Below are 14,044 nucleotides of genomic sequence, written 5' to 3'. Positions count from 1 at the left end.
TTATTACAAGTTAGTTAGATAGGTTCTTAGTCCAAAACAAACAAATCTATGTAGATTCTATACAGAATTACTGAGCATATTTGCCCAATATTATTATTACAATGGCGCTTTGTGTTTATTGTTGAGCTTTAAGGACTTTGATGTAAACATGCTAGTTTATAACAATTGAAACACTTGTATGATACTTGGATGATAGGCTGTGGATTATATAGGTAACCTTTTAATAAACATATTTTTTGTCTGTTTTCTTTGTATTGTTGTTAGAATTATTATAAGTATTTCTCTCTTTTCTATTTTTTGTACCCTAAATTTAAATAAATACATATTGCTCGCGTAGTTCATAAGTATAATGAGAATCGTAAGTGGATTTGTCCGTACAAATTAAATAAATAATAAATAAATGTAGATATTTTTATTTTTTCGTGTTATTTTTTCACTATTTCAGATTTCGGGTGTGTCTTCAGAAATCATGTTATGTAGTAGGATTTTTCAGCACCATCCCGAAGTTGGTAAAAGATTGTGAGCTAGCAACATTCCGCGGGTGTGAAGTGAGACTTGCGCGGTGCGTTTTCACTGTTTTTGGACACAATGCCCGGCATGCAATAATGGCTAAAAGACGGTTCTGTATGATCTTAGTTCTGTGGACTCATAATCCTACACATAGTGTTCCGTACTCAAAAATAAAAATTAAAAGTAAAACGCACATACTCGTAACTCCAAAAAGCCGGGTATAAAACTCGGTCCCCCCAAAAGAAAGGCTATACACTGAGTTATTACCGCTACCATCACATAATATGGCTTACACTAAATAATTCATTTAAAACACTTCGTAACGACCTATCTCAATGCGGACATAATAAAGTGCGCCTAAAACGTTGTTGGTGTGTGTTTTTAAAGATTATAATCTTAATATGCAAATTAAAACAATTATTCAAAAAAGTGAGAGTGCACAAGAATGATACGTCGGATTAGAAGACAAATTAAAATAATAGGTCTATTAAAAAAAGTAAAGCGAAGATAAAGAAAAGTTTGGAATTGCATCTATTTTACGAGTTAAGATTGTAGTGCAATTCCGACGACCTCAGTGGCGCAATGCTAAGCGTTGTGGATTATAAATTGGAGTTCTTGGGTTCAGTTCCTGGCAGAGGATTTGGGAATTCATTATATCTGAATTTTCTCTGGTCTAGTCTGGTCGGGGGCTTCGGCTGTTTCTTGTTATCGGTTGGCAACTCATCTTTGTCGATAGGGCATCGACAAAGATGAGTTGCAACCGATTTAGCGTTTCGGTACGGTGTCGGGAACTGGAGATGAATGGGTTTAATATAACTGCCATACCTCTATCTGGTTTTTTTTCGTAAACTAATAATTTTACCAATTTTTTTTTAACATATTTTTAAATTTTAGTGGCTTAGGATTTTTTCTTTTTTAATGGCGTACTTCTATTAAAGTGCTTCATTGTATTAAAGAGTTTAATACTCTTATCTAATCTTCAAATATCTTCATAAAAATTTTCACCAAATTCAAATGCCGATAAAAATAATTTTGTGCCTTCGTGAATAAACTTGTTTATGGCATAATATGATACTATAAAAGTATTTATTTCAAAGATACAATATTTTTTTTATTAAGTTATAAAAAAAATATAAAATAAAAATGTGTAATGTTGAAGAACTAAATAAGTAAATGAAAAATAATATCAACATAAAAAATCCCAAAAAAATTTTTGTAAAAAAAATATTAAAGAAAAAATACTCACATTAAAAAATGTCCGATAAAAAAAATCCTTTACGTAAATAATTCACTTTGCATTATTTCACTGAATCACAGATAATGCTTAAATATTATCACAACCAAAGACTATAATAAATGAATCGCAAAAATAAACAATTAATTTAATAAAAACTTCGGAATTAGAACACCGGCATTCAAAATGCGTTCGCCCGCGAACGTTACATATGGTTGGTGGACGGTAAATGACCATAGAGCCTTTACCACCTGAACGCATCTTAGCGTACCGTAGCCAAACAAAAAAATAACGGAAAACCCTACAAGGTAAAATGTACTCTCCTACCTTAACTATAGGTATTACATTAGCGTCAGATAAAATACACGCGTCATGCTTGGTAGGACTAGGTACCAAGGAATCGCTAATCACACGTAAATAAATACAACTATGACATAGTATAATATAGTACGTACGTAACATAAAAATTAATTGTCACCGATTTCCTTGATTTCATTGAATTTTACCAAAAGCGATGAATTCATCATGAATTGGGAAATCCAAATTGAAAAGTAATGTATCTTTTAGGTGTCAAACTTGAAATAAGGACGTATCGACTAAAATAACGACGATATGCTTTTACTGCATTAATTAATTTTAACAATTTCCTCTGAAGTATTGATGCGTGAAGGTCCGTAAGGTTTTAAATACTGTCTAGAACAGTTGGTAAATGAGATAAACTCACAATAACTTAGTGAATAAATAAACGGATCTTCCAAATTCATTGTCCCCGATATAGATTAATTCTCTGACTTGTAACATGTAATTAATGCTAATGCCACGTGAATACTTTCGTTCCAAATCCTTACTAATATTATAAATGCGAAAGTGTGTGTCTTTGTTTGTTTGTCCTACCTTTACGCCTTTACGCCTTAACTAAGCAACTAATCGACTTGATTTTTTTGTATAGAGTTATTGGAAAGTATGAAGAATCACATAGACTACTTTTTATCCTAAGAAAACTACCGGTTCTCACGGGATTCGTAAAAAAACATAATAAAGGCGGACGAAGAACGCGGGCACATCTAGTTTAATGTTATTAATGCGAAACATGCTAAATTTTCTTTGGCGATGAAGGGCAAATGAACAAACTCACAATCAAACGATTTTATCAAAATCGGTTAAAACTAAAATTGTTAAACCGATTTTGTTAAAATTGATTAAAAGAGGTTAAAACAGATTTTTTGACACAACGTGGCATTTATAACTCTTTGATTTATTTTCTGATGATGATCATCTAATTCAGTTTATAAACTAGCAAATACTTGTCGAGTGTAAAGGGAAGACCCGATCTGGCAACCCAGGACTTCTTAATCCATAGTTGAACATGTTAACCAATTCAACAACGATTAATAATTATAATTGAATAACGTCATTAACGTCCCTGTAAATTACTTTTTCACCAGAGGAAATAAAAAACCCGGACAAAGTGCGATCTGGACATGCACAAGAGGGTTCCGTAAATAGTACTCACATAATTAAGATGGGGCAAAATAGCGTGAAAACGCCCCCTTTGATTTAAAACTAAAACACGCCAATAAAAAGACGCATTCGACGAAGATAATATCATCATCATCATCAAAGCTCTACAGCCCTGGGTGGGCCTTGGCTTGGTCAAGCAAATTTCTCCATTTGAGGCGGTAAGAAGCTGCTTCGTTCGAACTCCGAACTCCCAAAACCACCAAATCCCTCTCCATTCGATCACCGACTCTTAGGTCGTCCTCGGCCTCTATGTGCCCTCCCATGTGCTCCATCAACCTCTTTGGGGCTCTTGTGCGAAAATATCAAAGTTTTATCTATTACAGTTCAGGAAATACAGCCCGCTGACTGACTTATACCGAAACGACGGACAGGCAGACGGACTGCGTAGGCTTAGTAAACGGGTCACTTTGGTTTATATTTTGAAGCTCGTGTACTTATAGAGGTAATACGTTTTCCTTAGTTGGGTTCCTTAATTACCTATAAGTCAGTCATACATCTAAAAATAATGAATCTTATTTAATTAAAATATTAATATTATATACAGGTTGAACGCTCCATTATAACTTCAATTAAAAACGTAAAAACAGCAGCAAGAAGTAATAACATTGTCTTCGGTTTATCTTTATTGTTCGTTTTATTTCTCTGAGTCTTTAAACACGTCGTAAACACAAAACTCTTTATGGTTGAAAATGAAGTAAAATATGTTTTGAAACGTGAAATGGAATACTATATTTTTAAAAAGAATCTATTCTACCTCACGTAGGAGCTGGGTCATTTAGAGAAATAATAACAGGTTTTCGCACGTTTATTTTTCTTAGTGGCTTTACGAGATAAAATAACAATAAATCAATCACATTAGTTCATACTAATATTATAAATGCGAAAGTGTCTGCTCGTTTGCTCTTCATCTATGTTTGGCTTAGCCGGTGAACCGATATTGATGAAATTTGGTACACATTTAGCTTACTTCCTGGAGATAGGCATAGGATAATATTGATTTCGGAAAAGCTGTTGTTTTATCATTATCTGCGGGATTTAAACAAATAGCATTTTTTACATTTGTTTGGCTTGACCGGTTAACTTAGTGTGGTTTTTATTTCTGGAATAATTATCGCTACAAATAACTTCAATTCACTCATTCGCATTCAATTACATCCTTTTAATAAAGGCAAAACTACATTCTCTAAGCATCCATATTGTTTGGTATTTTCTTTAAAAAGTTGCGGATAAACAACACGCTAAATTAACGACCTATTAAGTCATAGGTGTTAAGCAGCAAGTCGATATTAAGTTCCACGTTTACAGTAAGGGTCGTATACTGTTCCTTAAAGTACCTACTATTCAACCCAAGTCAGGAATCATGGGATACTTGTGGACTAATTTATAGTCGTTTGCTGCTATCTATCTGCATATATGTTTGCCTTAGGTTCACAGTATGTTGCTTACAGCTGATTAACACTGAACAAGTTTTACTATTGCCGGATAAACCGCTTAAACATTGTTAAGTAAGTTCACTGAATAACTCCTTAGTTAACAGTACTGCATATTCTCTCGTTCACAAATTCTTGTTTGAGAAATACACGTGACCCATTTATTATTCAGTATTATTAACATAGTTCTCATTTAATGAGGAGAAAAAAAAATTGCGCCAAATATTATTATTATTAAACTCTTTATTCTATATCACAACATTAACATATACAAATTATAATAAAAACAGAAACATCTAGAAAGAAGTAGAATACAAAAGGCGGCCTTATCGCTTAATAGCTATCTCTGCCAGGGAACCTTTGAATTAGGAAAAAAAAGAAGAGTGATGAAAGAAGGGAATATATCAGAGTGGTATCCTAGATAAGGTAAGAGTAGATAAGGTAAGGGGAAGACCATTGCAAAGGTGGGAAGACGACTTAAGAGCGACAGCAGGACCTCTATGGACAAGGAAAACCCATGAGCGCGAAGCATGGAAGAACCTGGGGGAGGCCTATGCTAAAGCAAGACAATCAAGCGCAACCGATGTCTTGATAAGTAAATAATCAGTAAGATAAGATTGTTGAAAAGGCTATACGAGTAAATAAATAAATAAGAAACATAGTTCACACTCAATAAAAATCATAATACCCATTAGCGACAATTACTGCTGAAAGCTGAATAACCTCTAGAGTAGCTTGTTCGTGATGCTTTATATCTACAAAAAAGTTCTTAAAATGCTCCCTATATAATATGAATGCATGTCAACAGCGCAATGATAAAAAATTATAAACGCTTGAACTAACGATGTGGACCTAATGAGATAACCATTAATGCACTTTAGTATTACATGGGAAAGAGGTTGTCACAACCTAAGGATTATTTTTTTAACCCTCGTTGCAAAAACAATGGGGTTTTATAATTTTGACGTGTGTAGACGTGTAAAGTGAAGTGTTTGTGCGCCACAAACAGGGGGATTACATATTTTTGCAAAACTGCCTACATATGGGTATAGAATGAGAAATATGAGTACTACAATATATGACACATTTCAAATCCAAAATGGCCGCCAACACAAAATGGCGAATTATATTTTTTTTATAATTTCCTCAATATGGGTATCAAATGAAGGGGCTTGACTAGTAAAATAATAAATTTATAGAAAGTAAGCGTTTTTTAATTTTTCAATTAAATATTATATCAAATAGTACATAACATTTTAACCGTTAAAATACAACTGTAGGTGTCATATAAATAATCTTTTGCGGAATTAGGAGAATTTTCTGCGTCAGGAAACATTGGAATTTGATAATGCTTTGTAAACAATTAACATAATTAAATACTTGAAGGAGACGATAAAGACAAGGTTAAGTCTGAGACTCTGAAGTGAGGACATTCGTTTGTGTTCATTGTCTATAATATGTACCTAATAACACTATCAGTATTAAAATATAAATTTATTATGTCTATCGAGTTGTCGATCTAGTAGGTTCAGTACCTACTTCAATATTGTAGCTATACCGTTTCTTAAACTTAGATAACTTGGATAGAAACCTTGCAAAAGAAAGGGGGTTGGGGGCACTTGGCCATCATAAAAAGTATAACTAATTCTCACTTTGAGAAATATATTTTTCAGTTTTCATAAAAGACGCTTTTGACGTTTCAAAAGTGCTCATGGAGTAGCCTACTGGTAATAAATGTATCTTTTGAATTCTAACTCTTGTGGCTACAGTATTCATATAATTCGTGTCCCCTTTAATAGGCTAGTAGGTACCTGGCTGGACGAAAAGCCTCGACCAATGGGACAGTTTTCCCATAATCCCTACGATGTGTAGACGAACGCAGTTAATGGTAGTAGTAGTACAGAAGACGCTGACGTATATTCCCTTAGTCACCAACTTGACACTGCGGTAGAAGAGTTGACAACTATGCCTGCACCACACGACCCAACGATTAATTACCCTATTAGACCTAAAATCTATAATGTCCATGTACAGAATTCATGTCTACTTGAGATTGCAGTAGTTGTACAAAATGTATGCAGGTAACAAATAAGCTAACATAGGTAGAAAAATTATCTTGTCGTTGCATTGCCTACGTCATAACAAACAGCAAGGCCGTTGCGAAAGATCTTGAGTCCAGAGTTATTGAGGTACAAATATTCCAATATGATGTAATAGTATATTTTAATACAATGCATAAAGGTCAATTCCGTCTCAATCAATTAGAATGTAACTAAAACAATGTGATTCTTATCAAGAAAAATAGATTGGTAATGGTTAACTCCCTCGTTGCTCTAAAGTTAAACAATTTCACATATAGATTCCGAGTTCGATTTCCAGGGCGGGTTAAAAAGGCTGGCGTATAAGGATTTGTATTTTGACGTAGTTTTGACAGTGTTGACCCCCGGAGTAGCGTGGACAGTGCTCAAAAATTCTCTTTAGCCCAGCATTAGGGCGTAAGAGGTGGAGATGATGATGATGTTGAAATTAGTTATAAGTTTTGTTCAAAGTATATAATATAATATGCGCGGTGACAGCTCAGTGGGTAGAACATCTACTTACCTCTAACTTTTCTAAGTTTTGTGCGTTTAAAGCAATTAAAACATCACTTGCTTCAACGGTGAAGGAAAACATCGTGAGGAAACCTGCATGTCTGAGAGTTCTCCATAATGTTCTCAAAGGTGTGTGGAGTCCACAACTCCGCATACGGCCAACGTGGTGTACTACTATTCTCACTGTGGGAGGAGACCCATGCCCTGTAGTGGTCCGGTAATGGGTTGATATGATGAAGATATATTATGTATTTATGTTTAAGTAATAACTCTAAGCTAGTGACAAGGAAGGTTGCGTTGACCTCGGATCCGGTGCTCATCGATGACGTTAGCTTAATAATTTGACGGACCTCCGACTCACGGATATGTTTAGGCTCTTGTATTACCTATAATTACATTTCCAAGTACGTATCCTACCAATTAAAGGGCCCCATTCACGGGGGATCCGTCTCGCAGCGATTGCACGCAAATTACAGCGATCCATTGGCTGCTACGATTAGCGAGAAGCAAATAGCACGTGTGTAACAGTAGTACGTTCAACTTGGGGCAGAAGCTTGCACCAACATACCGGTAGATTTTGCAAGACTTATGCGAGCGTACTTGTTTGTGCAAACGCCCCGTATTACATGCAATCTGTAAGGATCTATGATGATGCGGTCGACCGTACTAATTGAAAGATCTTCGTTTGAGCTGATGTTATGTTCTGGGACCAAAGTCCGACCAATCCTTGGAAATTTATATTGCGCTCATATTATGCGAACACTTCCATATGTGGTGTCTTCCGTTGTCCAAAATATGTTAGATCACATTTATTCTTGTGGCGCCATTTAGTAGACTTCCACAAATCTCCGAAATCATCTTTGATGTAGTCTAAAGAACAGTCATACGTCGTGTCGTTAATATTGTAATGTGTGGCGCAATGTAAAAAAATATTTTTTTTCTCTCTTTCCTTCATCATCATCTTTATCTTTAGTATGAATCCATTATTGGGTCACAACACGAGAAGGATCTCCTTAGAATGTGAAGTGTTTATTTGGCCGTAGTTCACCACGCTGGCCAAGGCTTCAAACTTCAAACGCCTTTCAGTACAGTTATGGAGGACTCACAGGTTTGGAGGGTTCCTAACGATAAACGGGAAAAGTAAATGAATATTTTTTATTCATATTCTTTAATTCGCCTGGAACACAGGCAAAAATTGACAATAGTTTCAATAAAATTGTCGTGTTGCACACACGTCAATTTAATTTTGCCTAAGAAGAACACGTGCAAACCTTCGTATGCGATATCGCTGTGACGGATGGACAAGACAAAAGATTGCAGCGTGCATGGAGACCTTAATATGAAGTGTACGTCCGTGTTGTCAAGCGATTAAGCAATCCATTGATGCTGTTTAGAGCTGTATTTCTTAACTCATTTAGATTATTCTCGATATATAGGTATGAGTATGTTCTTTGTATTCAAGGTGTTAGTAAGGAGGTAATAAAGGATAGGGTAGTACAGTATTCATAATTATTAAAAACTATTGTTTCACACCTTTTTCCTGAGATCAATACTTTTAGAGAAAGAAATGTTCTTAATAGTCATAAAGAACTAATTGCGCGGCACTTTTAATGTTACCATGGTTGTCCATGTTTACATATAAGGTTTTAACCTTCAATGGGGGTGGGGTAATGGAATGTTATGGCAAAAGTAATAGGTAATCCGAGATAATTATTGTAAAACAAAAAAAAATCACACACACGTTCATACGCACTTAAATTTACGCTCACGTTCAACGCAAGTTGATACCTTTAGACAGTATTGTTATTTTTTTATAAATAAGGTACTTGCCCACGTTCTTTGTCCTCGTTTTTTACAGTTTTTTTGCTTAAACGCGTGTGAAGCTTCTAGCTTCAAGAAGCTAGTATCAAGCTTAAAAGTTACTTAAAACCCTTTTCTCACGGCATTAATCTTAATATGTACCGACAAAAGCCAAAGTGGTAATTAAAATTCTGTTTAAGATTTACTTGAAAATCGTCGCTATGTCGCAATATTTGGCGCCAACAGTTTGTGTGATATAGGATACGCTAGTGTAAGGGCGGTTACACAACGGCCGAGTGACAGACACAGAGATACATTCGGTCTTACATTAATGCTTATTAATCCTCGTTATTATTAACACAATAGACTGGCTCATTATACAAATGACAGCTTTTTTATTGCACTACAACATATAATAACCGGTAGAACTGATTTATTTTGTTGTACTCTGAGTAGACTCTTAGGGATAATGATTTAGACCTTATCGTATGTAGGTACCTTAACCTATAGGTTAATATACTTAGCGTGCTACATTGTCGCGTTAGGACAGCTTTTAAAAACAATATGAAATTTATAAATTCCAAACTGTCGGGGATCGAGCCTGATACCTCCCGCTAAAAAGACTACAGTGCTCACCCGTGCATCAGGATAATCTTCCAAATTGGAAGCGTTTCATGTGATATAGTACGAGTTTCTCTGGAAATTACAATATAGTAGTTTTTAATAATTCTCATTTTAGTTTCTTGTACATTCGTTAAACACCGTCTCATACACGCCCACACATACACGCACATCAAACGTACAAAGCCAAAATGGCGTCAATCCATCAAAGACCAAAATAAAGTTATAGCAACCTATCCAGTGGTATTAAATAGCTGTCAGTACCACACGGCAATTCCGGAAATATTATAAAAGTATGTTATGCTATAACTTTTAGACACCCACTCATAGAAACACCAGGGCCTCTTTCGGTATTGAAGAAAATATATGTTTTACTTGAAATTCTATCAAATTAATATATAATTAACTAGCTGTTGCCCGCGACTTCGTCTGCGTTTGATTTTGTTTTTAAAGTATTCAGTATCGCTAAGCCTTAAATGAATATAGTTGTATATACATATAACATGTGACTGTCAATTAATTATAGACAAATAATTTGCAATAAAATAAAATTGTGACTTTACTTAAAGATCTAAGCTATCCTATCTCTTAAGTTGGACCAGACTGCTCACGGTGTGCCAATTTAATTTAAAATCGGTTTAGTAGTTTCGGAGTCCATCGCGGACAAACATCGTGACAGGAGATTTATATATATTAAGATTTGATAGAATTATGTACAAAAAGTTTTCATCATTATTTTGTAAATTAGAGCTATCTGGAATGTATGAAACATTAATTGTTAATTTTAATATAAGTTTTATACTTTACTCGGTTGTGTAGACCACGCTTAACGTCTTAACCGTATGCAAATTATGAAGTTACGACTTAAGTGCAATAAAAAGAGATTAAACTATTATGAAACGTGGACATACGAGTATGTAATTTGACTTTAATTCTCTTTATTTAAACCAACTTGACGAAAAAGCGGAAATTTCTTAATGCGGTGAGCTTTTTATTTAGGACCTAGCTGGCCCGTGCAAATTCATCTGCATCAAATTGGTTATTATCCGATTTAATATGTAAAAAAAACAATTACCTTATCGCAGCGCCACCTACCGGGTCCAGTTTTATCTCCAAACTATACAATACGCGGCCGGGCGACCCTCGGCATTTTTCTTGCTTTTAGCATTTCTACACCTATCGTAACTTCTAAACGATAGGTCCAACTTGAATAACCACACAACAGACACACAGACACACACACGCACACACAAACACGAACTCACACACTCAAATACACACGCACGCACGATGCTACTGGTTTTCCCGGGATAAAAAGTAACCTTTGTCACTTTTCAAGTCCTCAACTATGCCTATCCAACGTCAATCTAAAACTCTGTGGCGCGGATTTTGAAAGACAGATGCGAAAAAAAGGGATGCTATCCTGTAGGAGCTTTTTGCTTTTCTGGGATAAAAGAAGCCTATGAGCTATTCCAGACTATATTGTATAACTCTGGAAAATTCCAGCCAAATCGGTTGACTCGTCGTGGCGTCAAAGCGTAACGAACATCCATCCATCCATATATACATCCATCCATTCATCCTTAAAGGTTAGCCCGCTACCATCTAAGACTGCATCATCACTTACAACCAGGTGAGATTGCAGTCAAGGGCTAACTTTTAATGCTATAAAAAAATATATCTTTACAATAATAATTTTTCTGATGTCTACAGATTCAATTAACATACTGCAGACCATAACAAAATCTCACACTACAAATTCAAATTCAAATTCAAAATTTCTTTATTCATGTAGGCCTATCACAGGCACTTATGAAGCGTTCATACATAATTGTTTACATAATTGTAACGGGATGGTGATAACTTCGTTCGCCAACTTAAATCTAAAGCTACGAGGGTTCCAAACGCGCCCTGGTCTTAGAAGAGCCCACAACAAACTTAGCCGGGTAGAATACTACTTAATAATCATTGTTTTAATATGTTACCTACTATCGCTTATAACGATAAGATGATTCACTTGTAACATCAGTTAATCAATCTTTTATTATGAGGAAATATATTAGTTCTAAGAGATTCGCAAGGGAATCCCTATTGACCACAAGTTTGTAGGTAAGTTATCACAAAACGTCTTATTTATGCGCAGAAAAAATCCAATCGTTTCTGCTTTGACTTATTAGTAAATAATCGGAAAGCATCTAACGCTTGGGGTGTATTAACTCTTGAATAACACTGACTTAGGGGAAATACCTAGGTACTTTTAAATCATTTCGAAACATGAGTAACTTTTTGTGAGAATTGCATAATCTTTAAAAATTATCATCGCCGCCCTCAGTCTTATTAATGCCCCACTAAGTCACAAGTGCCTCTAAATAAATCTCAGTAGTGAAGGATTTAAAGCTCTTTCACCTCAAATATTGATGGGTGGGTTAATATTTGTGACTCTTAGGCCACATTAGGCCATTAGGCCTAACGTTAAAACGCTAATTCCTTGACTCCGGGCTGGTACTGGAAATTTCATGACAGAAATGTTATATTTTTTACCGTTTTTAACCGAACTTTCAACGTGACAAGCAAATTTACAATTTCTTTCCTTTTTAAACTAAGATTTTCGTGGTTAATCAACATTTCTTAAATATAGTTCAACGGGTACCATACCACGATAATATTTTGGATTTGTCGATATGTCTGCATGGATCGTGGTGACGACGGGACCCCTAAGAATTTGCTCAGAATTAGGAATATCTTTACGCGGCGCGATTCTCACACATGTCGGTATAACATTAAAGTCCCGGCATTTTCTTACGTGTGTGGTCACGACGGGACCACGATCCATGCAAACTGGGTCGAAATATTGACAAATCCAAAATATTATCGTGGTATGTACCCGTTGAACTTTATTTAAGTAATTTCCTACCATGTTTCCAAAAATTCTGCCCTGTTTCAAAAGCGCAATATTCATAGCTTTCAAATTTGGTTAAAGTTGTAGATATAATTACTATAAAATAATCGATATGCAACGTGTAACCGAATTACGAATTATTCTTGAAGGGTGCATATTACTGGTGACTAAGGTACTTACTACTATTTAAAAAAAATATATATCACACGATAACGTTAATATAGAGAATTGCTAGAGCAACAGTATTCCTTGTTGAGGTGGTATCAATATCTAATTTACCAACTGAGAATCAAACAAGGAGATCCGCTATGGTGTGTTCTTTGCACAAGATCAAAGGATAATGGCTATTACAAAATAATTCATTAAAATTCAGCAAATTTTAATTTAACATTTAACCTTTGCATTTCTCAAACATAATATAGAAAACCCGATTTAACATTTAATATAATAAAACAAACAAAGCCAGATTATTCATCTCAATCTGACTTTGTAATTTTATATAATGAGAATAATATTGACCCTCGGGATAAAAACCTAATATAAAAAACACAATACCTACTCATTGAATCCTCATAAAGCAAAGCCTATTGCAAAGTTTATATTTGCATCCAATGCCAGCTTTATTTCATTACAATAAGAGACAATTCGGCTCAGCTAGTTTCAATTTAAGTATGTTACAGACAGATCACAATTTAATTGGAACAAATAAGCCCTGATAACCATATCGGATTGATGATATGTACACTGTTTGCAAAAAATAGGAATATCTAAGACTTTTCTTAATAGTTGCGTTTATCGCTTTGGTATACATTTTATACGATCGGAAAATGTTACTGACATATAAAAATCTGGCTGATACCCAGGAGTCACGACTTAGCAAATCTCACGGAAATTACTTGCCATATTTCTATTTCTCTTCCACTACAAGTTAGCCCTTGACTGCACTAAATAAATAAACTACGACAATACACACATCGCCATCTAGCCCCAAAGAAAGCGTAGCTTGTGTAATGGGTACTTAAGATAGCTGATGAATATTTTTATAAATATAGGTAATCCACATAAATACTTATTATATACAGATAAACACCCAGACACTGGAAAACATTCATGTTCATCACACAAATATTTTTCCAATTGTGGGAATCGAAACCACGGCCTTGGACGTAGAAAGCCGGGTCGCTGCCCACAGCGCCAACCGGCTGCCACTTGATGTCAAAATCTAATTTGGTAGCGGGCCAACCTTTTATGGGTATGGCAGTAACCCATTCGCCTAATTGGTTTCTTCATGACATCGTACCTGAACGCTAAATCGCTTCGCGTCACGGCTTTTTTGATAGGGTGATAACTAACCAGCCGCCTAGTACAGAAAGACCAAAATTATAAAAAGTCTGTTATTAAACAATAACAGACTTTTTATAATTTTGCCGTCGTTCAA

At 35.1% G+C, this 14,044-nt stretch overlaps 1 protein-coding gene across 2 annotated transcripts in view; it reads right to left on the bottom strand.

Annotated features, from left to right (window-relative positions):
• Positions 1–14,044, bottom strand: part of LOC120637720 (laccase-2-like) — a 99,274-nt gene that overhangs the window by 70,369 nt on the left and 14,861 nt on the right. The window contains exon 1 of one of the 2 annotated variants that reach the window (XM_039909692.1): positions 1,757–2,037. The exons of the other annotated variant lie outside the window; for it this stretch is intronic. The gene's annotated coding sequence lies outside the window, so the exon portion shown is untranslated. Of the gene's footprint in view, positions 1–1,756; positions 2,038–14,044 lie in introns of those variants that run through there. 2 annotated transcript variants of the gene reach the window in all.

The sequence above is a fragment of the Pararge aegeria genome, chromosome 1, assembly GCF_905163445.1.
Source record: "Pararge aegeria chromosome 1, ilParAegt1.1, whole genome shotgun sequence".
Classification (NCBI taxonomy): Eukaryota; Metazoa; Arthropoda; class Insecta; order Lepidoptera; family Nymphalidae; genus Pararge; species Pararge aegeria.
This window is presented reverse-complemented; position numbering and strand designations above follow the sequence as displayed.